This window comes from Trachinotus anak, unplaced genomic scaffold (assembly GCF_046630095.1).
Source record: "Trachinotus anak isolate AG129_WGS33_773 ecotype Australia unplaced genomic scaffold, CSIRO_AGI_Tana_v1 ptg000010l, whole genome shotgun sequence".
Classification (NCBI taxonomy): domain Eukaryota; kingdom Metazoa; phylum Chordata; class Actinopteri; order Carangiformes; family Carangidae; genus Trachinotus; species Trachinotus anak.
This window is the reverse complement of record NW_027273861.1, coordinates 10,241,197-10,267,517: the sequence shown is the minus strand read 5'-3', so window position 1 is coordinate 10,267,517 and position 26,321 is coordinate 10,241,197. Positions and strand designations below refer to the sequence as shown.

Sequence of the window (26,321 nt, the reverse complement as noted above, 5' to 3'; positions counted from 1 at the left end):
AAGGTATTAACAAAATGTAATAAAGTCTAGCCAGAGGATGCTTCCACGGAGCACATTGCTTGTAGTTCCAGCCACCACATCAAATATGTATTTAATCTAAGTATAATGTAGTGGCTTCACGAGATAAACACATTTACCCACAGCTATAAAGCCCAGGGATCGATATAAGCGGTTTCTATGTTTACTCTCTTGTTTGTAGTTTGATTGCCTTCTGGTCATTCTGGGGAGTGGAGGAGTAGAAAAAGCAGAGAGGTAAAGTGTATGAAAGGAGCAGAGGGAAAGAAAGCACTGTCTCAGTAGTCCTCATTGTCATTACACCCCTCATCATCATCAAAAGGTGTTGACTTTTAAAGATGAAGTGCGTCTGTATGAAGGGATCTAATAATGGAGCTCAGGGTTTGTGGCGCTGGAGTCCTTTTGGTGTCGAAGCCACTGGAGAGTCTGTCTGGCTTTAACTGTCCTTTAATGGTGAGGACAGTCTCAAGCACTCAGCCAAAATTAGCTTGAGTGTATCTCTCAAATGTGCTGCTTTGAACAGGAAGAGGGTCCCACTTCACAGCCATTATGTCATCAACGAATGGACAAAGGGTTGAGTCGCATCTTTACAATCTTTTCCCAGAAGTGATCATTAAAGTTGCATGTCAAAAAAAAAAACCATATAAAGTCATGTGTTTTTCCATCTAATGTTAAATCAATGAGCACTGTATGTGCACAGTATTCTCAGTATTCTCTCTCTCTCTCTCTCTCTCTCTCTCTCTCCCTGTGTGTGTGTGTGTGTGTGTGTGTGTGTAAACTGACTGAATAAAATAATTAAAAGGCTCATTATATGGGGAGTTAGCTCACTTTGATGCACTGAGACAAGGCTTATGAGCTGTATACACTGCTTTGTGTTGTGCAGTCCATTTATGTTATAGTTTTTGATCCTGATCTGAATTTTGAAAACTATATTACAATTGTCCCTAAACTGTCTTTTATCATCTTAAAAGGAGAAAGAAATACTGAGTTCAGGCATTAATCTCATGGTCATGGTTACTGAATATCTTTTGCATGCTTTTAACTCTACCAAGCTCAGCTAATGGTCTCTTTTCCGCTCTAACAAAGCTGTGAATAAACTGCAGACCATACACAATGCAGCGTTACAAGTGCTGACTATGGCCAGGAGAAGAGAATACATTACACCTGTATTAAAATCCCTTTTATTTGCAGTTATTTTTATAATACACCCTAAGATGCTGCTGATTTTTTTTAAATCCCCGAGGAGATCAGTGCTGGGCCACTTATAGGGTAAGTCTCAGTCTAGATTTCTCCATTCAGCCTTTTAGTGGTTCCCTGGTCCAGTTGTTGTCTTCACCAGCGTTGCTGTAAGCTTCTCCCAGTTTGGATTTCTTCAGTGTCAGTCATTCAGAAGGTTTTACTGAGAGCTGAATTATCTACAGAAGTCTCCTCCTCTCCAAAACAGGCCCAGTGAATGTAACCATTACAAGGACTGAATAAAGCAGTTTCCCATTTCAATCAGTGTTTCGCCAACGCTATATGGTGGATACGAGATGTCAGGGAAGGGTTTGGAGCTGAGAGTGCTGCTAACCTTTGTTTCGATTGTTTCTCTGATAACTTATGAACTAGGTTTTAACCAGCAGTCAAATTATCCACAGATGTCTCCTCCTCCCATATCAAACAGACCAGGGGATTCAAACCAATAGAAACACTGAATAAAGCAGTTTGACTTTAAAATCAGTGACTCTCCAACACAGAACATCTTGAAAGGTCTGGGAGCTGAGCTGTCTGACATTTGCCTGCTTTTTTCTCCGATAACTTAAGATCCAGATGTCCAATGACTAAAATCCATCATCCTCTTAAAATACATAGTTGAAAACGACCAAGGTGTAAAAAGTGTATATTAAAAGTGTATTTCTCTAGGAACACGGACCAGGGCAAGAGGAAATTTGGACTTGATGGTGATGTGAGAGAAAAGGTCAGAGAGATTACCAGCATCATTAGGAGTCATCTTCTGGGAAGTTCTGCAGTTCTCTTTAATTGTTATATTAGTATATAAGACACGTGAGGTATAGAATGGACAGGCAGCTTTAATGGACTCCCAAAAAACTTCTGATGAGTTTGCCTGTTAGATGATGCTAAAAAAAATGTGTTTGAGCAATGGAACATTTAATTGTAGAGAGGACTAAGTTCCTTGTTTCCACGTTCTTGTATGACACATGTTTCATCACTGCAACAGTTTCTGTTTTTGTTTGCTCACAGAAGAAGGCTGTGTTTCAGGGTTTCCTTAATGGCAAATGGCGTGGAGTCATCGTGGAGGGTGAGACTTTTAGAGCCTAAACAAACTCAGAAAACCTTTTGAAACCAAAAATGAACACTGACACTTCACTGTGCTACTTTCATTGCTTGTTTGTGGATGATCTGTCTGTGATAGATGATGGTTTATACGTTTGACCGCTTCAGCACCATGGACAGCTCCAGAAGCTTCAGTAATGCGCTGTTTCTTTGTTCATTGACTTCCATTCATCCCCACACAAGTTGTTAAAAGTATGCTATATATTTATTTATGTGTGTGTGTGCGTATATATATATATATATATATATATATATATATATATATATATATATATATATGCTATATATTGTTAAACCAACAAAAAGCCAGAGCTCTGCTTAAATTGTACAACTCTGCTGAACAAAGCGTTAATCTCCCTGCGGGGGATCATTATTCTTTATATGCAACAAAGCCGTGGGTCGTTCACACTGCTCTGAGTGAACAGTATGCTCGGACCACTTTTGCAAGCTCTTTTAAATGACTGCAGGCATCACTCTCTGACGGCGCTTTTAACAAGGACCATAATAATGATCTTCGTTATGTGAACTGTAACTCGTGCAAAAGACTACAATACCCAGGAGGCGAGCGGGCCTTGCTGTCCTTTTTAGGTCAAATCCTCAATCAGGTGAAAAATGTTGAATCAACGTTTGCTGCTCCCGCCTGCCAGCTAAATCCTAGGCAATTTGTGCCTTAGGCTAATCTAATTTGATAGCCTAAGATAGCCCAATGCAAGTAAATCTCAGGTCGAGGCCACGGCGAAGCTGCCAAACAAGGTAATTCCATCCCTGAGGTTTTTAATTACCAAGCTCAGACAAAGGTACGCGGGATTACGGGCCTACAGTAGGGCAGACATGCCAAACCCTCCCTCCCTCCCTGTGTCATAAATTATCAGGGGATCAGGACTAATGGCTTTGTGGGTGTTGTGTCCCACATCAGATCATTTATCACACCGAACAAACAATAACACATCAGCGGGATATCTGCCAAGTACCCCCCCCGCGCCCCCCATATATTTATCCACGTTACCCGGTACTAGATCAAGTTTTGGTGTAAGGCAGTGTTGCAGGAACGTCAGGTTTTGGCGTCAACCTCAGGATGACCGTAGGCACCCCCCCCCCCCCCCCCCCCCAAAAAAGAAATTCCTCCTCCCCCTCCTCCTCCTCCCCTCCTCCTCCTCCCCCTCAGCCCTCTCCTGCTATTTGAACAGAGAGCCTGCAGAGCACTCTTTTGTTCAGTAGCGCTCAGCTGCTGGAGAGGTGAGCACCACTCATCGCGGCCGCCGCTTCCTCGGCTCGTCTCCACAAGACGCGAGCGGACACTTGCTCGACACAGGGACCCACTGCAGCCCCAAAACGACACAGTCCCCTTCCCCCTCCCTCTCCCCCACCGTCGGCTTGTCCCTCTCCACCCGACACCCACAGCTGCTTCGTTTTCACCCCACACTTGCGGGGCTTTTACGCGTCGTTGGATGGTCCGGCTCCCCTGTCCGTGGCGCTACCCCCCGCACCGTATCAGACCGACGCTCCTGTGAGGCTGCAGCGCCGCGCTACTCTCCTGTCAGCGGGACCTCACTTCATCCCGAAAGGTGAAGGCGAGTTGTTTTTTCGGCTGTTTTGTTTTTGGCATTCCTCTACAGGATTAGCAGATAAAGTCAATTTGCTGTTTTTGTTTTTACTCCCACACACACACACACACACACACACACACACACACGCACGCACACGCACGCACACACAGGAAAACTGGGTGTTTCACAGATTTTGTTCACCACAGTCGGTAATGACTTGGAGATGAGGATGTCAGGACTGTTTAATGACAAAGATATGTGGCCATGATGAGAATGATAAGAGCATGATTCATTGATGAAAAATCCCTTTAGACTGCTCTGTTGGATACTTGTGTGGCTGATTGTCAGTAAAATGAAGTGTTTGGTTTCTTTGTTTTCTTGTGTCTTTTTAAAAATCCACTATTGTTTTACTATACTGTTGTGCTTTTGTCATTTTTCTGCCAGCTTGCATGATGTCATGATAGTCCAATACTGCTGCATCTGTTAACAAGTAATATATGTAGCAGAGTATAATTCCCTCTGTTGTTTTCTGCTTTGGAAGCAACTTATGTTATTAATATTCATTCAGTCTTTATTACGGACTCAGGCCCATGGGGGATCCATGGCAACTGAGCAACTTCAAATATAATTTGAATCTATATGACCATCACTCCACCTCTTGTAGTGAAAACCCCCTTTCTTCCCCCCGTGAGCCTTCAGGTGAGGCAGATAGGGACAGAGGGAGCTATTGGATTGGGTGAAAGTCGATAGGCAGCGCGGGCAGGGCTGTCAGCACTGTCGGCAAACCAAAGAGGAGGAATCTGAGACGTTATCTTGGTTGGCACTTACACTCTGCCAAATGGGTCTCGCAGTTATTTCGGGTGGAGGAAACTTTGCCGTCACGCAGCAGCACCTCAAGGCTACGAACTGATCAAAGTGGAGGGGGTCCGAGCACTGTTGGGCTGCCACAGTCATGTACTGCAACATGGCTGCGATCTCTCAGCGAGAGATGTTGTTGAGGGTGGAAAAGAAAGGAAAGAAAAACAGCTTCGGACTTTTTTTTGGTTTTTTTTGTTTGTCTTCATTTTATGAGTATACGGCAGTGTGTCAGATAGAGAACAGCAGCCAGAGTAGGAGCAGAGTCGCTCATGACCCCCTGGGAAATTAAGCAGAGATTCAACCAAGCAGTTTGTGAAATGGTTACCAGTCTCCCCCTCTTTTGCTCTTGCTCTCTGTCGTTCTGTCTTCCTTGCTTTCACTGCATGTTTCTTGTGTTTGCACATGCATGAGCGCAACACACGTGCAGTCGCTCAGGCAGTTTACCTACAGTGTCTGCCAGCGGTCCTTGGCAGAATTGATCCCGCGCTCCTTTTCTCCGATATTTTATCCCTCCCAACTGCAAGTCGTCACACACTTGTGCTCCTGTATTTGGCCTTAACATTGGCAGAGTGATCCTTAATGTGTAAGGCCAAGCCAGTACCTGCAGACAGACTGGCCGATGGATCAGGAGCTCCTGTCTCCCGGCTGATGCAGAGCGACACCACAGATACACAGATATCAGAGAACACGAGCTTCATTTCCATTCTCTGACTGCCTGTGGATAAAATGTTCCCTGCTTACTGCTTGAGCAGCCATGTGTAGGCCTTTGTGTATATGATACGTGCATGTGTGCTCCTGTGTGTTTCTGTTGATCATTTCTGTTGCCAGGTCCTGAACTGTTTCAATGAACTACGGTCATCATCAGCTCTCCAGCTGCACTAATAGGTTCCGGCTCCACATTTAACTGCTCTTTAAGTCCTTCTGCTGCCTTCTGCTTCTTCCTGCCTCTTGCACTCTCATGCATATTGTAGAAGGTGTCTGTGTTTGTCTTTCTGTCTCTTTCTTCTCTTGTCGTCTCGCTCTGTTTGGACTCTTGCACTGGATCACAGGCTCTGCTGTTAACGCCATTGTTCTCATACGAAGTGTTCCTTTCTGTGGCATTGCCAGTTCACTGCCCCCATTTTCACATTTTCTGTGTGATGAGGCATTACAGTGGATGAACAATATTCCTTTAGAGAGAGGTTGATTGCGCCTTAGTGGCTCCACTCCAACGGTGGTCAAGACCAAAAGCAGCTCAGAAATGTTATCATCTCACCTCAAGAGTACGGATGAGAATGAAAGAAAAGGAATGAAAGAAAGTGAGGGAGGTAACAGACTGGGAGAATCTTATAGCATTATCTGCTCTTTGCATGAGGCTGTGTTGTCACATATTTCAATAATGTGTCTTTTCTGCCTGGCTGCGTTCAGCTTAGTGCAGACACTTGTAGCGGAGGACGTGAGTGGGCAAGAATTCAATTTTGCACTTGAGTAGTGTCCAAGCAAGTGAATGGGAAACTGAATTTTTACAGAGGTTTTGCAAATGTAAGACATTAATATTCCTACAATGAACACTTCTGCTATTCTTAAAACAAACAAAGCCGCCTTGGCACAGGATGAAACAAGAGAGATCAGCCAAGCAACTGCACAGTGTCAGCGCAGAGGATCTCGGGCCTCGAGTTTGGCTGTTTAACTGTTGAGGGCCTCAAGCTACAAATCCTATAGTTGGAGGAGAGGTGGTGCTATGAGTCCGTTGTGATCCTGCTGGGGCTAATACCTGGTTATTTTACAGCGGAATTTTTTTTTTTTTTTTTTAATTTTGCTGAAATTCAAAGCTATAAGCCCAGTGTTTATGTTACAAATGAATGTAGTGTTTTTGGCAGTGGTGGTAGAAGGGGTAGGAGGGATGCTGGAAGACTCATTTACAGACTTAGATAACCCTGATCCAATTAAGCAGTGGAAACACACACAGCAGATTATACACATATGCAGTTCTGTTCGGATAAATGATCCCGACTGTGTGTGTGTGCTTTCTGTTGTCGGTTCAGGTTCAGGTCTGTGTGTGACAGTGGAGCCTGTGAGCACCTATGCTTGCACATATGATCATAAATTATATTTTAGGCAGTGATCCACTTGGCACCTTCGTTCCCCCAGTCACAGGGTCGTTTCATCCGCTTAATGAAGGCTGTACCTTTGCCCGCCAGAGGACGTCAATCTGCCTGATTGACAGCTCTGCATCCTTTCACTCCTCCAACCTGACACCACAGAGCAGATGGAGTCGAGCCTAAGTGGGCTGCTGTTAGCTTTGCCTTGGCTAATAATGTAATAGTCTGGCATTAGCCATATTGAGCTTGCCACCGCACCTAGAGCCAAGCAAATGAGCAGCACAGCTGGGCCGTCATGGCCAGTGGCGGAGCAGACAAAGCCCAGGAGCCAGAAAAAAAAAAAGGTAGTTTACCACAATCCCTCCAGACACATCTCATGAATATTCATCAAAGGTCCCCCCTGTCCCCCTCCTCCCCAAACCCAGCTCTGCACCCCTCTCCCACCAAATGTATTATTCAAAGGAAGCATTTTCCCTATTAAATACTATAAATAAATAATGACATCTGGTAACAGTTTTTGTCTGCTGAATTAATGACAGGGGCACAGTCAAGCATCTATCAGTGATTGTAAGAGGGGGTGTGGAGGGTGGATTTCCTCGTAGCTACCTCTCCTCTGCTGGCCTTTCCTTTGTCTCACCAGTTGGGTGCGATGCCTCCTTTGTTAAAGTCAGGTGGCATGTCAGTAGATGTGAATTGGATTGGCGTCTCTATCACTCACTTCCCGAAACACCCTGGAGGAGAAGCAAATACTACATAGCTGTTTATTTTATCATTATGCCAGTGTGGAAAAGAGAAGCTCCCCGTGGGCTCTTTATGTGGTTTCAGCACCGGACAGCTCCTGAAGCTTTGCCTGCTAGTATTTCTTTCCTGGTTAGCAAAAAAACACGACAGGGACATCTTCACAGACACAGAAAATAACTGAAAGATGCATCACTGAAGGATATCAAGTATATAATGTGGCCATCATTGTTGTGCAGGCTGTATCTGCCAGACTCTGATGAGCTGGTAAACAGGGAGCGTTTGAGAGGTCTACAGATGGCCAATGTTTTCCATTCTTGTGTGCCTTGATTCCCAAAGGAGAAGCACATTTTGTTGTGTGTGATTAAGTGTTCGATTTTAATTTGTAGAGGTACAAAGGACTACTGGATCCGATATTGTATTTCCAGGCAGGGAGATCGTAAATACAGCAGTAGAGAAAAGAGACACAAGAGGGTAGAAGAAGAGAAACATGAGCCATTGTTACTGAGAGTGATTTCTGTCTGTCTTCCTCTACCTCACCCTGCCTGAATTCCACACAGCGGGGCCATTTATGAAGCCAGGACACCAGTGTAATGCCTACAAAGCTCTTCTTGCTAATCAGAGATCTAGCTCTGGGGTTGCCGAAACCAATCACAGGGATTTATGGGAGAGAATAGGAAAGTAGAGTAATTAATTTTATTCAGAGCCCCTGCACCCAGGTCGTGCTGATCCATGCATGCTGACTTCCTATTTTACAAGATGGCTTTGTTTGTGTGGAGGGTTTGCATGTGTGTGAGTGCAGCATAACTTTTGCTGGTGTTGATATTGTTTAATAATTTTTTAGTCACACAAAATAAGACACAATGTGACTTTCCCTCCTTTGTGTTATCCAAACAAATGCTGAATGCTGAACGAGCATAATGCGTAGAATGCCTTAGTGCATAATTTCTGTAAAATATTGCAGCTTCAAAAGGTTTGTTGTTGGTGTATTTTGTCGGTATAAAAAAAAAAAAATCAGTTCTGCTTTTCATTCCATATACCAACCAGAAAAAACAGGTTTCTCTAATCCTGCTGTCTGTCTCCCTGTAGGCACAGAGCTGTGAATCATATTTTTCTTAAAGGTTTTTTATTGTTGTGGTTATGCTGCCTTTTAATGTTTTCACATCACTCAGTTTCTGTGTTTTTGATCACACTGCTTTATACGAAGCCTGACACAGACGGATACCTACAGACAGAGTCGTGCACATACACTTAGACAGCTATATTAAAGCACAACAGCTGGCTGACACTTCCTGACATGGATAGAGATGCATGACAGGAGTGTCAGCTTACTCAATCTATTTTACAAGTGAAACCAAACCAAGTCTGGTCATTTTGATGATGTTCAACTGAGGAACTTCAGTGACTGACAAACAAATGCAATATGAGAGAGAAACTCCATTAATATCACCAGCATTACTAACATTGGCTACTTAGCAAACCAAAGTATTGAACATACTATAATTTTGACATGATGGTGGCGCTAGATGAAAAGTTTAGAGATCATCAGAGTTACTATAATTCATCCTGAGGTGAGCATGAATGTCTGTATCAAAATTCATGACAGCCCATTCAATGTCAAGACATGTTACACAAAACCACAAATGTCAACCTCATGGTGATGCTGGAGGAAAAGTCAGGGGATCACCAAAGTCAGCAGGATTTGTCATCTAGCTTTTGTTTGTTATTTGGCTAAATGAGGCAATCTGTTGCCTGCTTAATGCCGACTTCTGCAAACAATTTTTGACATTTCAAAATGCAGATTAACACACTTTCCTGTGCTTATAACCCAAAAATATCAAGGGTGAGAGGAAAGCAGATGACAGGCAGCAAAGGGCCTCGGGTCAGACCCCAACCCGGACCGCTGTGGTAAAATATAAGCCTTTAACACCTGCACTCTACTAGGTGAGCCATCAGTCCACCACACCATATGTTTACTTTTGTGTATAAAAAGGCAACCACACATCACTTTATCACTGATAAACTTCTCCATTCCACTTGTAGGCTAGAACTACAGTACTAGTTTGGTTTTACTTGACATTACATCAATCACAGCACTGGATATGGGACAAATTGCATCAAATATGGGACGATCCTGTACTATATGGGACATGTGGCAACCCTCGTGGGAAACCTAAAACGGATATCTGGTTAGCAACAGAAAGAATTAAAAGGAAAGAGAATCAAGAGACAAATGGTGAATCTACAGGTGACCCCGCAACAGTAAGCAGAATTGATAATAGCATTAGTATCAATAAACTCTTATCATCCCATGCTGCTTAGCTAAAGTAAAGAGTCAAGGGATCACCAGAGTCCGCAGTCTTCTTCCTCTGGTCACCATGAAAGTCTGTACAAAATTTCACAGCAAACCATCCAATAGTTGTTTAGATATCTCAGTCTTGATCAAAGTGATGGACTGAATGACGGACATGGCCGTTAATAGAGCCATTGCACTAGCATGACTAAGAACAACAAACATACGCTCACAGGCGTTAAAAAACAAATCTGTCAGCAGAGATTCAGACAAATGAGAGACAGACGGTCATACAGACACAGGTAGACGGAGAAACAGCCAGAGTGAGCAGCGGCCGCTGGACAACCTGCAGCCCCCACTAGGTGGATTTAGTCAATTGTGTCCAAACTTAGCCTTTAGGTGACACTCGGATTTATAGCACATGTCAGTTTAGCCACCAGAGAGAAATCAGCAAATCTTCTGCTTTGGCCTTGTGTGTGTATGTGTGTGTGTGGGGACAGGTCAGTAATGTGCTGAGCTGAACAGAATCAGGCAGGCTTTTTTATCTATCTATCTATCTGTCTATCTATCTGTCTATCTATCTATCTATCTATCTATCTATCTATCTATCTATCTATCTATCTATCTATCTATCTATCTATCTATCTATCTATCTATCTATCTATCTCTCTGTCTATCTATCTATCTATCTATCTATCTATCTATCTATCTATCTATCTATCTATCTATCATATTACAATAGACGGCAGTTAAATTACATCATCTAAGGTAATCCCAACCACACTTTGATTCCTCTCCAATATTTCATTTCACGTCCTTTGCACCACCTCAGGCTGTGGAAAGAAAAACTGGAGACCCCATCAAATTGATTTTAATATGTAATTTGTAAGGCTGATAGCAGGTCAGCTGTTCCACCAGTGCTGCTGCTGGTCGTTCTGATGGAGGTAATAAGAGCCAGTGCTGCACCAAAGTGCTTTTTACGTGGAGCTATGAAGGGAGCTGCCTTCAAAGCTCTGAGGCATTTGAGTTGATGGTAGATGTCACTGTGGGGAGGGGGGCTAGCAGATGTGTAGGTGTGTGTGCGAGCAGTTAAGGGCTTGAAACTTTTGCGCATGGTCTGTGCATAATGTGGGACAATTTCTGTGGAGGGAGGCAGTTTATTTTTCCAGCATTTCTTGCATTGTTCACAAGAAAACTGTATTTTTAAAGTGCAATTTCCATTCAAATTGCTTTTACTGCGTTTTGTCAACACAGACCAAACAGCAAAATCAAAGCGCAGTTGTTTGCTTTTCAAGTCAGGAGAAAACCAAGTCAGTCACCTGTTCAGTCAATAGTCCGACTGAATGCAGAGGTTACATTTTGCGGTCGCAGATTTTAATGCACCTCGCTGTTAAACAATTACCATTTTGTGGCTTTGTGCAGAAGCTCTGCAGGCAAATTCCCCCTTGGTGGTTAGAGTAGCTCTTCAGTTCTGCTCTGGCAAATTCAAAATGAACTGTTCGGGTGGTTAACAGTTCTGTTTTTGTAATTAACTGTCACACTGCAAAATTAATAGAGAAGAAAATATACCGTGGAAAATGCTGAAAATGAAAAGATGTTGCTGCAGTCAATCAATCATTAGTCAAGCAAGAATGATATTAATCAGCTGCTTGTGTTGAGTGTTTGTGTGTGTGTATGTGTGTGTTCGGCTTTATTTGTTTTTGTATGTGTGAATCTGCCAGATACACATCTGCTTTGATCCTGATGGGGAGGCTTCGTGCATCCCTGTGTTTTCCTTCAACCTTTCATAACCACAGTAAACCACAATGAAATACATCACCTCGTGTCACCTTTCTCTGTCCACTTTCTCTGGGGTTTTCCCCCCTCAGCTGTAATTAAAAAGATTGTCCGTCTGTCTTTCTGTCTGTCCCCATAATTACCCTTTGTGCAGAAGTGCTGGAGCCCTCTGCTTTGCTCCCGGACCTCTTTGATAAATTTGGCAACTGCTCTTAGAACTGTTGCTGCGGCACTTCTACTGACTGTGAGTGCCTCTAACTTGGCTTCTATGTCATTCTCAGTGTGTGTGTGTGTGTGTGTGTGTGTGTGTGTGTTTGATAGAGAGCCACTGCTGTCCCCAAGTGTCCAGCTCTGTGCTCAGATTGATTGAGGATTGCTGTCTGTGATGGAGCGTCCTCTGCTCTGGCCTGTTGGCTGAGCTGTTGATCACTGACCACTGTTTGTCACTGTTTGGCGCTTACTCCAGCTACACTGACGACTGTGTGTGTGTGTGTCTCTGTGTGTGTACTTTCATTAATAAATAATCATTGTTTCACTCTGACTCTTCTTATCTGTGTTCACTTGCTCGGTCCAGCCGTTACATTAGCGTCCCGTCGGCTTAGTGGAGAGTGGCAGAGGAAACAGAGCGGCTTGTTTTGTTGAGGGCGTAATTGTAGTAAAATGCCTCTCTCGGCTGATGTCCTTTCTTTGCTTTAATTTACGCTGGGACGGGTGCTCTCACAATGCGTTGCCGCCCACTTGCTTGCTGATTGTGTCATGCACACGCTCCAACCACACATGCAAAAAAAAAAAGAAAAAAAAAAAACCCTCCCCAAACTCCAAGCACAGAACAACACGAGGATTTCCTAAGCAGTCAGGACAGCAGGCACCTCAGGCGTTTGAGGCCGAGCCCTAATTGGGCCTCATCTTAGCGTGACCTTCATTGTTTTGACAGAGAGGGGATCAGAGGGAGACACTCCAAAGCTGAGGTTATCTCGTCTCTTCTTCCCTCCTCTCCTCTACATGTCAGACCACTAGGCTCAACAGTAAAGGAAGCATGTTCGAGCAGCCATTAGCTGCCTCACAGAGCTTTTCCAAAAGGGTCAGAGCTGTCTGAAGCTGTGGAGTGGATGTTTTAGCACTCACCTCAGTGGGTAGTCTGTGGATTTGTGCGCGCCTGTGTGTGTGTGTCTGTGTAGCGTGCGTGCCCAACTGTATGTGTGTATCTTGTGTTTGTCTTGGCTGTGGCAGCGCAAGATGAACACCGGAGAATGGTCCAAATAGCAAGTCAGCTCTGCAGTGCGTGATGTGATTTACCGCTGAGCCATTAGCAGTCAAGCTGTGTGTGCTTCAGGTGTTCTCAGAGGGAATGGAGAAAGAAATACTCCCCACTGCAGCGCGCACTGATTCTAAAAGCTCCCTTGTGATTTATTAGGAAAACATTTCTTCAGACCACCCACCTTTACTTTGCTGCCGTACAACCCATAGTCACAGAGTTTGCACAAACCCTCAGTGCTGAGGTAGCAGGAGAGCGATTTGGAGTGGATTTAAAGAGGCCAGTGGAGATTCACAGTGGATCATTGTTGGAGATCCTCTTCACTCGGCTGTGTGCACAGAATATGTATTTGTGTGCCGTTATAGTGCTACACACATCACTACATTTCATCGCCAAGAAATCTTCAGCTGTCTCCTTCTTCCTCCTCCCCCCTGCGTCTCTCTAAACGCGACGCGTCAAGGTCACTTGAACTTTGGCACGTTTAAGAGGCCAATTCCACAATCACGCGTCTTGATTGCGCTGTTTATCCTTAATCAGGATCTGAGACAGGCCAACCCATCAGCACACACCCGCAGCAATCACAGCGTTTGTCATCTCTTATGTATTACTACAAACAGCTTTAATTGGCTGCTGCTTCTCCCCAGACCACGCTGCTGCTGCTGCTGCTGCTGCTGCTGCTGCCGCTGAAGAAGCTGCTCAGGATTAATAGCACTTTTTAAAATGCAGACTCAAATTAGCATTGTAAATGAATTCTCAAGACTGCGATTTGACTGTAAGTGCCATTTATAAATGGCTGTGGTAAATGGTGTTTTTTTTTTTCTTTTTTGATGGATCTTGCTCTAAATCGCTCAGTGTTATGTGTCCCCTGACCTGGCAGGTTTTACAGTATGTGTGAGCTTTGTTTAAACTGTCCACCTGTGTGCCATTCAGCAGCGGTGTTGTATGGCCAAGCGGCCATTGCCTTTCACTAAAGCCAGGAGCTCAGGCTGCTCATCTTGTCACAGCCTCCGATCTGACTGCCAGCTCCCCAGGCCTCCTGTGGCATCTGCTCTTTGCAACGGTCGCCAGATAAATGAGGTGTTTGCTTTTCTTTGGCAGAGCGGTACTGTTCAGAAGGTCAGAGAAGGTGGCTCCGCTGGGGAAAGCGAGCTCTGTTGATGCAGCTCACCACTCAGCTCTTTAAAGGACCAGTAGTTCTGAATGCACTAGCCCATTAACTACAAATCATGTGTGCTTTAGGTTACTGCCAACCATTTCCCAAAGCTGGCTATAAGTATGTAGATGGATTTCCTGACTTCCCCTCCCTACAGCAACCTTTTTCGCCGCTCTACAAGATGAACATCATTTAGTTCAGTTATCCTCTCTTTGTAACATCTTTATGGAAGGTCCAACGTACAAGATGTGTATCAGCTACTCTCTACAAAGGTTTTCATTCAGAACAACCAAAATTATAATATTACCCCTACAGCTGCCAACTTTGTCTTCCAGGCTTGATTTCCTGATTTCAGTACTTTTTAGCTGCCAGTTCTCAAGTTCTGGATGCGACGGCTTACTTGGACTTGGGCTTGTTGCTAAGTAGAGTTTTCAAGAGTCTCTGCTACCATTAATAAATCAGCCAAATCTTCACTGTGATGAGTTAGTTACAAGTGTGTGGAACAGAATTTAATTCTGAGCTGACATGAAATACAAATGGGCGCTCCTAGAAAGTTGGAAAATAGCAACTCTAACAACTTATGGTTTGCTTTGGGAAATTATTATCAGAATCCAAAAATATTACAGTTCTTACACACATCACACTGCAGCGTGTCTCTTTGGATGGCCCATCAGGTTGGGCCAAAATGAAACATCTCAACAACTATTGGATGGATGGCAGTGAAACTGGGTTTCACAGTCATGTCCCGCTCAGGACAAATAACTTCATGAACTTGATGATCCTGTGATGGGGAACATGGTAAACATTGCTCCTGGTAAACATCAGTTAGCTTCATCACTATGAACATGTTGCCATGCTTTAGCTCAGCACTGCTGTGCCTAACTACCTCACAGAGCCACTGGCATGGCTGTAGACCAGTATGATCTTTTAAATACGGCTTATACAGGGAAATTCAGGGTCCAAAGCCATGAGGCACAGTCTGATGAGCAGCAGCGATCGGGTGGAAAAACATTGTGTGATTATTGTAAGGAAGTTTAGGAGGAAGGGGGATATTGAATTGGATGCACAATGTGAAGTGTCAAAGCTCTGCCCTGGGTTGGATGTAATTAGTCTTTACAGATATACAGTGTAATCCACGGATTTAGGGTTTTCTGGTTGTAATTAACTCCGGGGCTGAGACAAATGTCGATTGTCGCATATAAGTCCACAATATTGACAGACTTCATGAATCTTTACTTTCTTTCTCTATTTGAGTATTTTTCTGCTGTTTTTGCCTTTACCCAGTAGAGAGCTGACAGGGGATGACATGCAACAAATGTCTCCTGTCGGACTCACACCACACAGGCTTTTGAAGAGAAAGAAATACATGATACAAAACAACAAAAACAGTCGGGTTTGGGAGAAATCTGTTCTGCCAGTGGGTCAACCTGGATAAAGTCTGCGTGTACCTATGAAGAATTCAGATCTCCTCTTTTCAAAGGAATTTAAGAGATCTCTCTGTTGTGCCAACACCCTCAGTCAGCACGTCTCCGTCCATAGAGAGATGTGCTACGCCAACCCTCCACTCATCCATTTATCCACCGCTCCACATCCACCTCCCGCTCCTGTTTCTTTCAATTAAACCATCCGGCTGATAATTTACTTAACAAAGCTCCCCCCCGGCCCAACACCCCCACGCCCCCTGCCACTCGTCACTCCACTCAGCCTCTGCGTGAAAGTGCGTTTTGAATTAGCGTCAGGTGTTTGTTTTCCCTCTCTCAGTAAACATTGTTTGATGAGTTAAATTAGCCTTGCCGAAGCCCCCTCCTTCAGAGAGGAGGCGCGGGAACAACAGTGCAACTGAGGGGGTCTGGAAAACATTTTTTTTTTTTTTTTTTGATAAATAAATAAATAACATGACACTTTGCTTGAGCGCAAAGGATTTTGGATTGATTCATGGCCAGGTTCTCAGCTTTGATTAGCCTATAGTGTAGAAAATAACAAAGCCCAGCGAGTTTTCAGGACTGCACATGCTTCAGTGCTCTTTGTGGCTTTTCTCATTCTGTGGCCTCACTGGAGTTTGTTTCCTCTCTTTCCCTCAGGTAACACTGAAATCTCTCTCGGTCTGGATCTGGCCTTGGTTTGCAGCTAGCTTCCACTGTGACTCATTGTTGGAGCAGGCCGGGCTTTCATGTTCGTTGCCATGAATTATACATTTCCTACGTAAATAATGAGCATTCAAGGAGCTCTTAGCATTAACATGGCAACTGTGTGCCTCTTCTTCTTTCTTTGTTTGAGTCCCTTTTACACCCTGAGGGTGTGTGTAACATCACGAACAAGATATTACACACCAAAGCTCTTATTTCTTACAAATGTCTCAGTATGTGAAACAAAATGACAGTAGTCAGGAGAATATCAATACCCCTCAACTCCATCTGTCTCTCCTCCCTTACTTTTCAAAAATCTCAAATTCAGTGATGTCATATCTCATGTGTCAAGAAAATCACCTGTATCATCTTCTATGGAGACACTGCACCGCAGCACTGTACACCACCTTTTACACATTTTTTTTTCACCATCTCTGCCTTCGAGAAGTAGTATTTCTCTTGCCCCAAGCAACAGCACATAGACTTCCTGCGCCTTATTCTCTGGTCCAGTGATAGCAGGTCTTATAGCTGTCAGAGTAGATGAGGAGAAACATATTTCTGAGGCAGAAAATGTCCAATCATATCTATCGTTTCAATATTCTAAAAATACAATTTGAAAGATAAAAAAGACGTTGTTTGGCAAGTTGTATTTACGGAGAATCAAGTGAAATAAAGGGATAAAGGAGTCCAGGGCAGCCCTCCAGACTCACTTTATATGTGCTTCAATGAATATTTCAACTTTTTAGGAAATGAACTTTGTTGTTAAGAGTTAAGAAGAGGGAAGTAATCAGTACCGCTCTCTGTTGGCTAAATATATATGTGGTTAGCTTAGCATAAAGACTGGAAAGACTGGACTCTATCCAAAGGGAAATATAATTAATGAGCTTTTGAGGTGCTGGTCGGTGAATTGTTTTACCTCTGGACAGAGCCAGGCTAGCCGTTTCCCCGTAGGTCCAGTCTTTATTCTCAGCTTAACCAACCAGAAAAGTGAGAGGGCTGGAATTAATTGTCCTAACAGGACAGGATTAGGGGAGTTTGAGTTTGCATTAACTGGGTATCTGGTAAAATTAGGGATACAGTCCTGTGTCTAATAGAAAGGCCTGTTGTCTGACGCTGAAGTAAGTGCTTTACAGTATTTAATGGACAGACATGAGAGTGGTATCCATTCTCCCATCTAACTCTTGACAAGAAAGCAAATATCCCAAAATGATTCCTTTATTGTGTTGCACAGTCCCCTTGACATAGCCCCTCCTTCACTTTACTTCCACTTATGTCTCAAAATTTTAACACGGTGACATTGTGCCGAGATGCTCTGTCTGTCAACTGTTATGCTGTTGTGATATGTTGTGACACTGACACTTTCTCCTCAAGTTATTGTGTGTGAAGTGTCTGCGGAAAGCGCTGAGCTTGAACTGCTATCAGGGCATTATGCACACCACAGGCTGGAAAATATGCTCCCACCCCGGAATGCATTCTCCACTAACTCAGTGAGTCCGTACGGTGAGAACAGAGGGGAAAAGAAGAAAAGGAGGAACACCTTTTTGCTGTTCACCTAAAAGCTTCCATTAGCTGTATTTAGTCATTTCTAGATTTTCTTTCACCGGTATAGACTAAAAATCTCCATAGATGTTTTTTAGGAGTTAACTGAACATGTGTGAAGCTGCTATTAAAAACAAATGTGTCCCTGGGCTCGCAGCACTACAGCTGGGGGAAGGTAGGCAATGGAGGGATGAGAGGCAGCCATTGCTTGAACAGTTGGCTGCACTGACAGGACAGCATCCATCAGGGCTTGATGGGCGACGGCAGGTTACCAGATATGAGCTCAAGGAGAGAGAGAGAGAGAGGAGGGCAGGCTGCACCAATAAACACATTCACAAATATTACCCTAATATTTAACCCATCCTCGCCTGTGAAATATAGAGAGTTTTTGTTTTTTTGTTTTTTTCCTACAGGTAATTACCGACCATGTCTGTAATTTCCCTCAGTTGTTGTAGTGGGACCTGTTACTAGATACATGACTCCTCCGTCAGAACTGCAGATCATGACTGTAAAGTCCCACTGCAGTGGTAATGCATGAGGACAGCCAAGAGCCTGTGGCTTTGTGTGGTTGTGATGAGATGTGTAATTAGCCAAAGATGCCTGACAAACTGCTGCAGGTGCATGAAATATGAAGGCAAATGAGCCAGGAGAGAGGTCAGGGGAGGAGAGGAGAGGAGAGGAGAGGAGAGGAGAGGAGAGGAGAGGAGAGGAGAGAGGAGAGGAGAGGAGAGGAGAGGAGAGGAGAGGAGAGGAGAGAGGAGAGAAGAGGAAAGGAGGGGAGAGGAGAGGAGAGGAGAGAGGAGAGGAGAGGAGAGGAGAGAGGAGAGAAGAGGAAAGGAGGGGAGAGGAGAGGAGAGGAGAGGAGAGAGGAGAGGAGAGGAGAGGAGAGGAGAGGAGAGGAGAGGAGAGAGGAGAGGAGAGGAGAGGAGAGGAGAGGAGAGGAGAGGAGAGGAGAGGAGAGAGGAGAGAAGAGGAAAGGAGGGGAGAGGAGAGGAGAGGAGAGAGGAGAGGAGAGGAGAGGAGAGAGGAGAGAAGAGGAAAGGAGGGGAGAGGAGAGGAGAGGAGAGGAGAGAGGAGAGGAGAGGAGAGGAGAGGAGAGGAGAGGAGAGGAGAGGAGAGAGGAGAGAAGAGGAAAGGAGGGGAGAGGAGAGGAGAGGAGGGGAGAGGAGGGGAGGAGAGAGGTTATTGTAGTCTATAAAATTCAAGGTTGACCAAGTGTTTTGCAATCAGGCAATCATAGTTCATCGTTTTATTTCCATCTCAATGTCTGAACTCCCTCTCTTTATTTACTCTATGCACTCTTTCCCTTTCAGAGTATTTCTGGGTAAGTATAGGTAAGCAGTGCTTTGAGGAAAGCTGAAGACAAAATAGCAAGCAGGGTACAAAGCTACTGTATGAATTGTCTGGTTTGTTTGCACCGCCAGGAGTCCAGGTGGAAGAGGTGCAGGTTAACATCACCGATCAGGGTAATTAATTGCTCCAATTTAGTCATTAAGTGTGAAGTTGGAACCGAGAGCTGACACCTGCTGGGTCGCGGAGAGAGAGAAAGAGAAAGAGAGGAAGAGAGAGAGAGGGTAGAGAGGGGGTAGGAAAGTATTGACTGTTGTTTTAAGCAGTACATAAAACTAACAATGAATCAAATCTAATCATGCTCAGAAAATGAGAAATGTTACTGTAAGAAGGAAATATTGGTTCATCGTGCAGCTCATTCTGACTGGAGGATGGAGGTATGGGATTCTGTGTGTGTGTGTGTGTGTGTGTGTGTGTGTGTGTGTGGCCATTGAAGGGAAATTCTGACAGGCCCCTGGAGTGAGACCTTCGATTGGGTCTGCTTCTGCCAAGACACTCATCTGTGCTCCCACAGAGAGGGAGGAACGGCAGGAAATTGGATGGAGAGGAAGAGAGGAAAGAAAAAAATGAGAGAAAAAAAAATGTGGATAAAAGAAATGATCAAGGCAAAGAGAAAGAACAGCAAAAACTAGGAACTAGAACCTTATATGAACCAGATATAATAGATAAAATGTCATACTTGAAGGTCATGTAACTTTTAATATGCACAAAGTGCCGCTAACAAAAAACATTCTTTGAGTTCCATCCTTAATATGACATTTTTTTCCTGTGCAGGACAAATTTTTAACCACTGCCTGGTGAACGTTGAAGAGAAAGTCTTTAGAGATCCAGTAAGTGTTAGAAAACCAGGTGATGGCAAATATAATTGTGCCGTTATTGTGTATGACGAGGGACGGCTGCCGTCACCAGAAAACTTTTACAAACATCTAAAAAGTGATTCCTTGTGGCTGTGCGATCAATTATCGTCCTTTCTCATTGGCAGAAGCGGTATGATGTTGTTAAAGCGCCATTAAACATCTCTGAGGTTGTGACGGATTGTCAGGCGTTCAACCAACAGTCAACTTCTGTTTCTTTTAACCAGGATCATAATCACCTATAACCTCAGAATTATTTTTTCGTTTTCAGCCACACTAGCATTGTAGCGTTAAGTGTAGCAGTGCTGGCTGCTCAGTCATTTTGTCCACCACTTTGGTCCAGACTGGAATATCTCAACAATTATAGAATGGATTGCCATGAAATTTGGTAGAGATATTCATGGTGCCCAGAGGATGAATTTGAATTAAAATGTTTCATTCCAATGAAATATCATTCCATACTAGATGAGTAGAGGAGCCGGCAAGTTTAAACATCCAATAAGTAGGGTGTCATCCGGAGAAACTGGCTGCTCCGAGGCTCTTCACCTAAAGCTGCTGTGCTCGAGTGGGTTTTCACGTAACAGATGGTCTGAGGAAAGTGCCCTGCATCTCTGTCCCGTCAGGTCAGCCTGATAAAGAGGAGAAAGATGGTGTTAACTTTACCTCTCCTCCGAAATCATCAACTTTTAAAATCTTTTCTTCCTCTACTTCTTCTTCAGTCTACATAGCCTTGTGTTCTTCTGTTTTCTTCCTCTTTTTCTTTTTCCATCCTTTCTTTCATAAAGCTTCTTCAGCTCCTTCACCTGCTCTCCTCATCTCCAAACGTGACTTCTCTGATGCTTCACATACCCCCTGTTTCCTCTTGTGTTCCAGTACTTAGCAATTACTGCACAGGCTGGAGGAGGTTGCTCTGGCGCGCCAGCACTCTTTCTCTCTGATATTCAAATGAGCCTTTGCGTCCTCGTTTGTCATCAGTTCAATGTGTGTGTGTGTGTGTGTGTGTCTGTGTGTGTATGTGTATGAGCGCTCTTGTGGTGTCTAATCTCTTATTTAGAGTATCACACAGGAAAGGCATTAACATTGGTTGGGTGAGAAATTAGAAAGGGGGCTGATTAATTCCTGGCAAAAAGGAATGAAAGGGCACTTTCCTGCCATTGTCTTTGTTGTGGAACCAGGATTTACCTGCAGTGGGGTTGAATGGGGCAGCTCTGTGCTGCCACTGTCATGAATAATTACCAGCCTTCAGGAAGATTCATGCTGCCATGAGCTAGTTGGTTCAAAACACTTAGCCATTACACATGACACTGAGGGCTTGATATATGATGGGCTAATAGCTCTACACTCCAGCACCAATGCTGTGGAACAATAGTAACAACAATTAAGCTTTTATCCAACAAGATTAGAAGAACAAGTTACATTTTAACATAAATGGCAGCTTGTCACAGAGCTGTATTAAGAAGGGGTGACTGTAATGCACAATTAAAACAGTTAGGATTCTTTTGTCTTTTTTCTTCTTTATATTATAAATTAGGAACTCTGCAGCTGTGCACTTCTCTCTGGGATCTGTGTGTGTGTGTGTGTGTGTGTGTGTGTGTGTATTCATATGGTGTGACATGTTGTGGGGAAAAACACACAAGAAAGAGCATTTCTGAGTGAACTGCTTTGGCTCTGTGATGTTGAAATCATTAAGTCAACTCACAGTGCAAAAATTTCAAAGTCCCCCTTCTCCTCATCTCCTTCTGTTGAGCAGGGTTAAATATAATAAATGTGATCAAATTTATAGGCTGGTAACACTGTTCTCCACTGTAAAGCAGGTTAATTTGCTTCCAATAAAGCAGAAGCAGAAACTAAATCACTTTATTACTTTATATTCAGGCTGGAGCACCTTAATTCTTTTCCTGACTTTTCTTCTGAAGGTGGATTCAGCAGAGATGAATAAGCACTTTATGGCTGGCTCTAATTTTCCCTAGTCAACTGCAGGTGCTAATCTGTTTCATTACATTAACTAAGGTGATAAGGCTTCTCACAGGGCACTTACAGACTCATGTAGCTCCCAAACTCTCAATGTGCCACGTGCAAAATGGGGAATAACACAGATTACAAATGTATTGGAAAACCATTACAGATTTCTACAAGGGCAGCCACAAGGACATAGTGCGAGCAACCGCCTGTTGTGTACATTAAATACAATATAAACCATGCAATATATCGGAGGACGTTAAGAATTTTTATGTGTGCATGTTGCAGAGGAGGCATGTGGGATCCGAGGGCTGTCAATTACTGATAGGAACACGATAGAGCTGAGCTGATCAAAGGCCTGCCTGATGTAGTCTGGCCTCTTTGTTCCTGTCTCAAGGGATGGGGGAAGAAGGGGGGGGGGGGGGGGTATATATCGATGTTCTGCTGCATCTGGTTCACACTCAAAGGGCTTCTCATCACTTCCGAACACACAACACACACACACACACACACATTGGTCCCAACACAAATCGAATGCACATGGCTGCACACAAACTTAAATGCACATTTATGGACACATATGTTCCAACTCACTCATCCAAACACAAGAATGCCCGATGGTTCCTCACGTACAGTCATCCGTCACAGCTGCGCGCACAAGCGCAGCCACGCAAAGCTTCAAACTGTGAAAAGCTGATATCATGCATTTTCCTGTCGTGCTCCCAAAGAGACCTGCCAGGCCAGAGAGATGATCACCATGCCTGAGATTGCTTCTGAGTTTTGCTACTAATTATTTTATGCCACTGTTTGAACTGTCTGTTGAAATCCAATTATCAGGAAGTCTGTGTAGCTTACAAGATTGGGGCGGTGACGAGGGGAGGGGAGGATTGGGAGGGCTGAGAGGGAGATAACGTGTCACTGGGAAACACATTGTCTGGCTGTGAGATGAGGAATTTCATTGAGGGAAAACCTTTATAAAGATACTTAGAAACACTTGTTTACTCTGAATGTGGGCTATGCTTTCTGAGCCTTTCTAGTCACCAGATAAAAACAGATTAAAGGAGCAGTTCAAATGTTTAATATTCTTCTCACTTCTCTATCATGACTTAGAATACCACTCTCACATTTGTAAGGTAAATATACAGCCAGCAGCTGGTTAGCTTAGCTTAGCATAAAGACCGGAAACAGGGGGAAACATCTAGCCTGGCTCTGTCCAAAACCCACTCACTAATTGACACATTACCAAGTTTAATATGTACAAAAGCCAAACTGTAAAAACTACAGTTCCCAACTGAGAAGTCATCTAGCATGAAAAACCCACGCATAAACCTGCGAGGCTGAAAAATGAAGCAAACACAGAAAAGTGTCAAAAACTGCAGTTCTTTGAATGGTCACTTAAGGCTGCAAAAGCAATCAATCCCCATACACTCCAATGGTTAAATGCTCAACATTACAGCAGAAATAAACATGTTTACATTGTGGTATAAAAAATTAATTTGGTTTTTATTAAGGCTTAAATTTCTGCATAATTGAGGGCGTGCTGCTTTGAGTAAGCGTATCTTTGCCACAAACTGGCATTCACCGCAGTCTCGGCTCGACACACACCCCTCCTCTTTGCCCATTTTTAGATTAGAACTGTCAAGAGCCCACTGAGCTTCACAACTGCTCTTCAAAAACCTGTGGGCCACGGAGGCTACTACCATCTTTAGTTACAGTCTATGTATCAACCCCTGTAAAATGGGAAATTGTTTGAGTTCTCATACAGATTGAATAAATGAGATATGGCATCATAAGCTGGTGTCCTTAGAGGTGCTGGTACCCTGATTTAGTCATTCTGGACCTTGACATGCTTCCTGTTTTCCCCTTTTTCCGGCTTTTATGCTAAGCTAAGCGAACCGGCTGCTGGCTATAGCTTTATATTTACCTTACAAATGTGAGAGTGTTATTTATGCTTCTCATGCTGTGTAACCCTCTGCCAGAAAAACAAACAAACCCATCTCCAGAAATCTCAAACTGCTCCATTAAAGAGTAACTCCCCTGAACTCATAGTACAGTGTCACAGTGCGGAGAAGCCTCTGGATATCTCCATTGTCGATTAAGAACCAAAATAATGACAGGGTGTAATTTATAGTGTAAACTTTGCAGCAGGGAGTAAAGTACATAGCTAGTTTTAAATTGATCCCTCTGGTAGAAGGCTGACTGACTCATAATGACACTGCAGAAACAGCCTAAAACTAACAATCAAGTGCACCTCAAATGAAACTACACCCCTCTGTGAAATGTCAATTTGTGCCGGCTGCCTTGTCGTGATTTATGGAGCGTGTGCACAGTGTAGGTGGCCTGCTGCATGCTCTGTGTGTCACTCTCTTACATACACACAGACACACACACACACACACATGCCCTCAAATTAGTTGTCACGCCTGGACATCGCGAGCTGGCGGGGCCTCAGCAGGTAGCCCCATATTGTCAGACAGACAGGGCCAGAGCAGGCACCAGATAGATAAGTAAACAAACCTTGGCCTTAGGCAGGTCTCATCAATTCTGATTCTCCCAAATGAGTGTGCCTGAGAATCAATATATCTAGGGAATCCCAGCCTGTCTCTGTATCAAACCGGGGAATCGTGGTCGGACCAAAGGAGGACCGCAACACTGAGTAATAAAGCTTGAAATAGCCAGGCCGCACCATCAAAGCCTTGCCGGCCTCCATCTCTCTGTATCATTCTTTCCTCAATCTCTCCTGTTATCTTCTTTTTCACCAGGGTGTGTTAGCTCTCCCTGCAGCCGTTTTCCTTCTCTGCATCACCCATGGCTGCTCTCCCACCAGTGTCTCACACCCTCCTCACCCTCCTTATTTACACTTTAACAGCACTCTTGCTGTTTGGCTGCTCCTAACAGGAGACTGGAAACATCTGCAGACTTTCATGACTCATTAGCCATTCTAAGAGTGATTATTTAATAAGTGCAGAGCACACTGAAGCTGCCGCCACCATCAGCATCCTAGCATCCTAATCCACACCCCCCCCCCCCCGGCGTTTCTTTTCTTGGTGCTTTGAGCGTCTGATTTCTTCCTCTTTCATTCTCACACTTACATTCCTTTTTCTCCTCACGGTTGTCACAGCACAGTCTCTTTCTCCGCAGAGCTGTTTCTTTTCTCTTACTGTCTCCACCCCCCCTGTGGAAATACGTTTTCCTCTTCTCTGGCCGCTCCAATTAGGGCCAGTATACCGGTTTGGTCACTGTCAGTGGAGTCATGTTCTGCCATGACGTGGATTTTGCAATAATCTCATTACCGTGATAAACACACACATACATTTTGGTTTTACTACACATACAAGAGAGTTCTACTTCCCACAACATCGGATGAACTATGTCACACCCACAGGTTATGTACAGACAATACGCACATTTGACTTAATGTCACATGACATTAAAACTTGCAGGAGCAAAGTGGCTGCAGCTTTCTGAGCCGGACGCTGCAGTTGCTCTCCTCCAGCTGCACCAACTGGGAGCCACCTCTGTGAAGACAGAACTTTGTTCTTATTGGCTTAAAGTTTCACTGACTCACATGATGTGTGGTTAGATTTTTATTCTAAGAACTCCAGATCTGTGGTCTCCTACATTTGTCTCTCCCCAAGGGGCTGCAATTTATTTAGTTTCACATTACCAGACCCACTCCACAGTGCTCTGTCAGCACTGGAGAATGGCCTGGCTTCCCCCGTTATCATTCTGCTATAGGGGAAAAAAAACGCTTGTTTTGGGCTCTTTTAAACCAATCACAGTCGCCGTGGGTGGTGCTGAGCCCAGGATGTGGCTACAGTGCCCCTGCAAGAAAAGGGTCAGAGGGGAACTTGTATTCAGGGAAACAGTTGCACGTTGAGGTGAGGTGAGAGATGAGGCACTGTCATTAAAATGGGAAATTTCCCACAAATAAAACGCCTCATAAAACAACAAAGAAACATGTCAGCTGTTATTGCACCACCAAACGCTCATCAAAACTAGCTTGGAGGTTGCTGTTGTTTCCTGTAGCGAAATGTTGAAAACAGTAAAAGGCAGGGGAAGTGAAAAGGGAGGAGAATGCTACCTGGAATAGGATCCCAATGGCAGACTTATACCTGCAGCCTACATCCAGTGAGCCTGACTACAGCTTATTTCATCTCCTTCTGGCAGCTCATTTTTTACATAGGGGCACCAACACTGTGATTTTAATTTCCAGCGAGAAAGCTGTTCAGTTCAGTTCAGTAGTTTGTTATTGTAAAATAAGTAATGCCCTTATACTTTATTTTATTTGTCACTGAAATACTGATTATATTTGCTCTGTAGCATACAGTATATTATATAACTTGAAGTTGCATATTTCTTGTTTGACAATTGCTTTGTTCAGTTTCTGGATAAATTCTCATGGAGTGTGTATTATTACTTTTCAATTCTATTTGAACTCAA

General features: G+C 43.9%; 1 protein-coding gene across 7 annotated transcripts in view; it reads left to right on the top strand.

The window, feature by feature from the left end:
* Positions 1–26,321, top strand: part of ncanb (neurocan b) — a 188,225-nt gene that overhangs the window by 32,871 nt on the left and 129,033 nt on the right. Inside the window, exon 1 of one of the 7 annotated variants that reach the window (XM_071487449.1) lies at positions 3,561–3,914. The exons of 5 other annotated variants lie outside the window; for them this stretch is intronic. The gene's annotated coding sequence lies outside the window, so the exon portion shown is untranslated. Of the gene's footprint in view, positions 1–3,560; positions 3,915–26,321 lie in introns of those variants that run through there. One more of the 7 variants, XM_071487451.1, reaches the window with a different exon arrangement.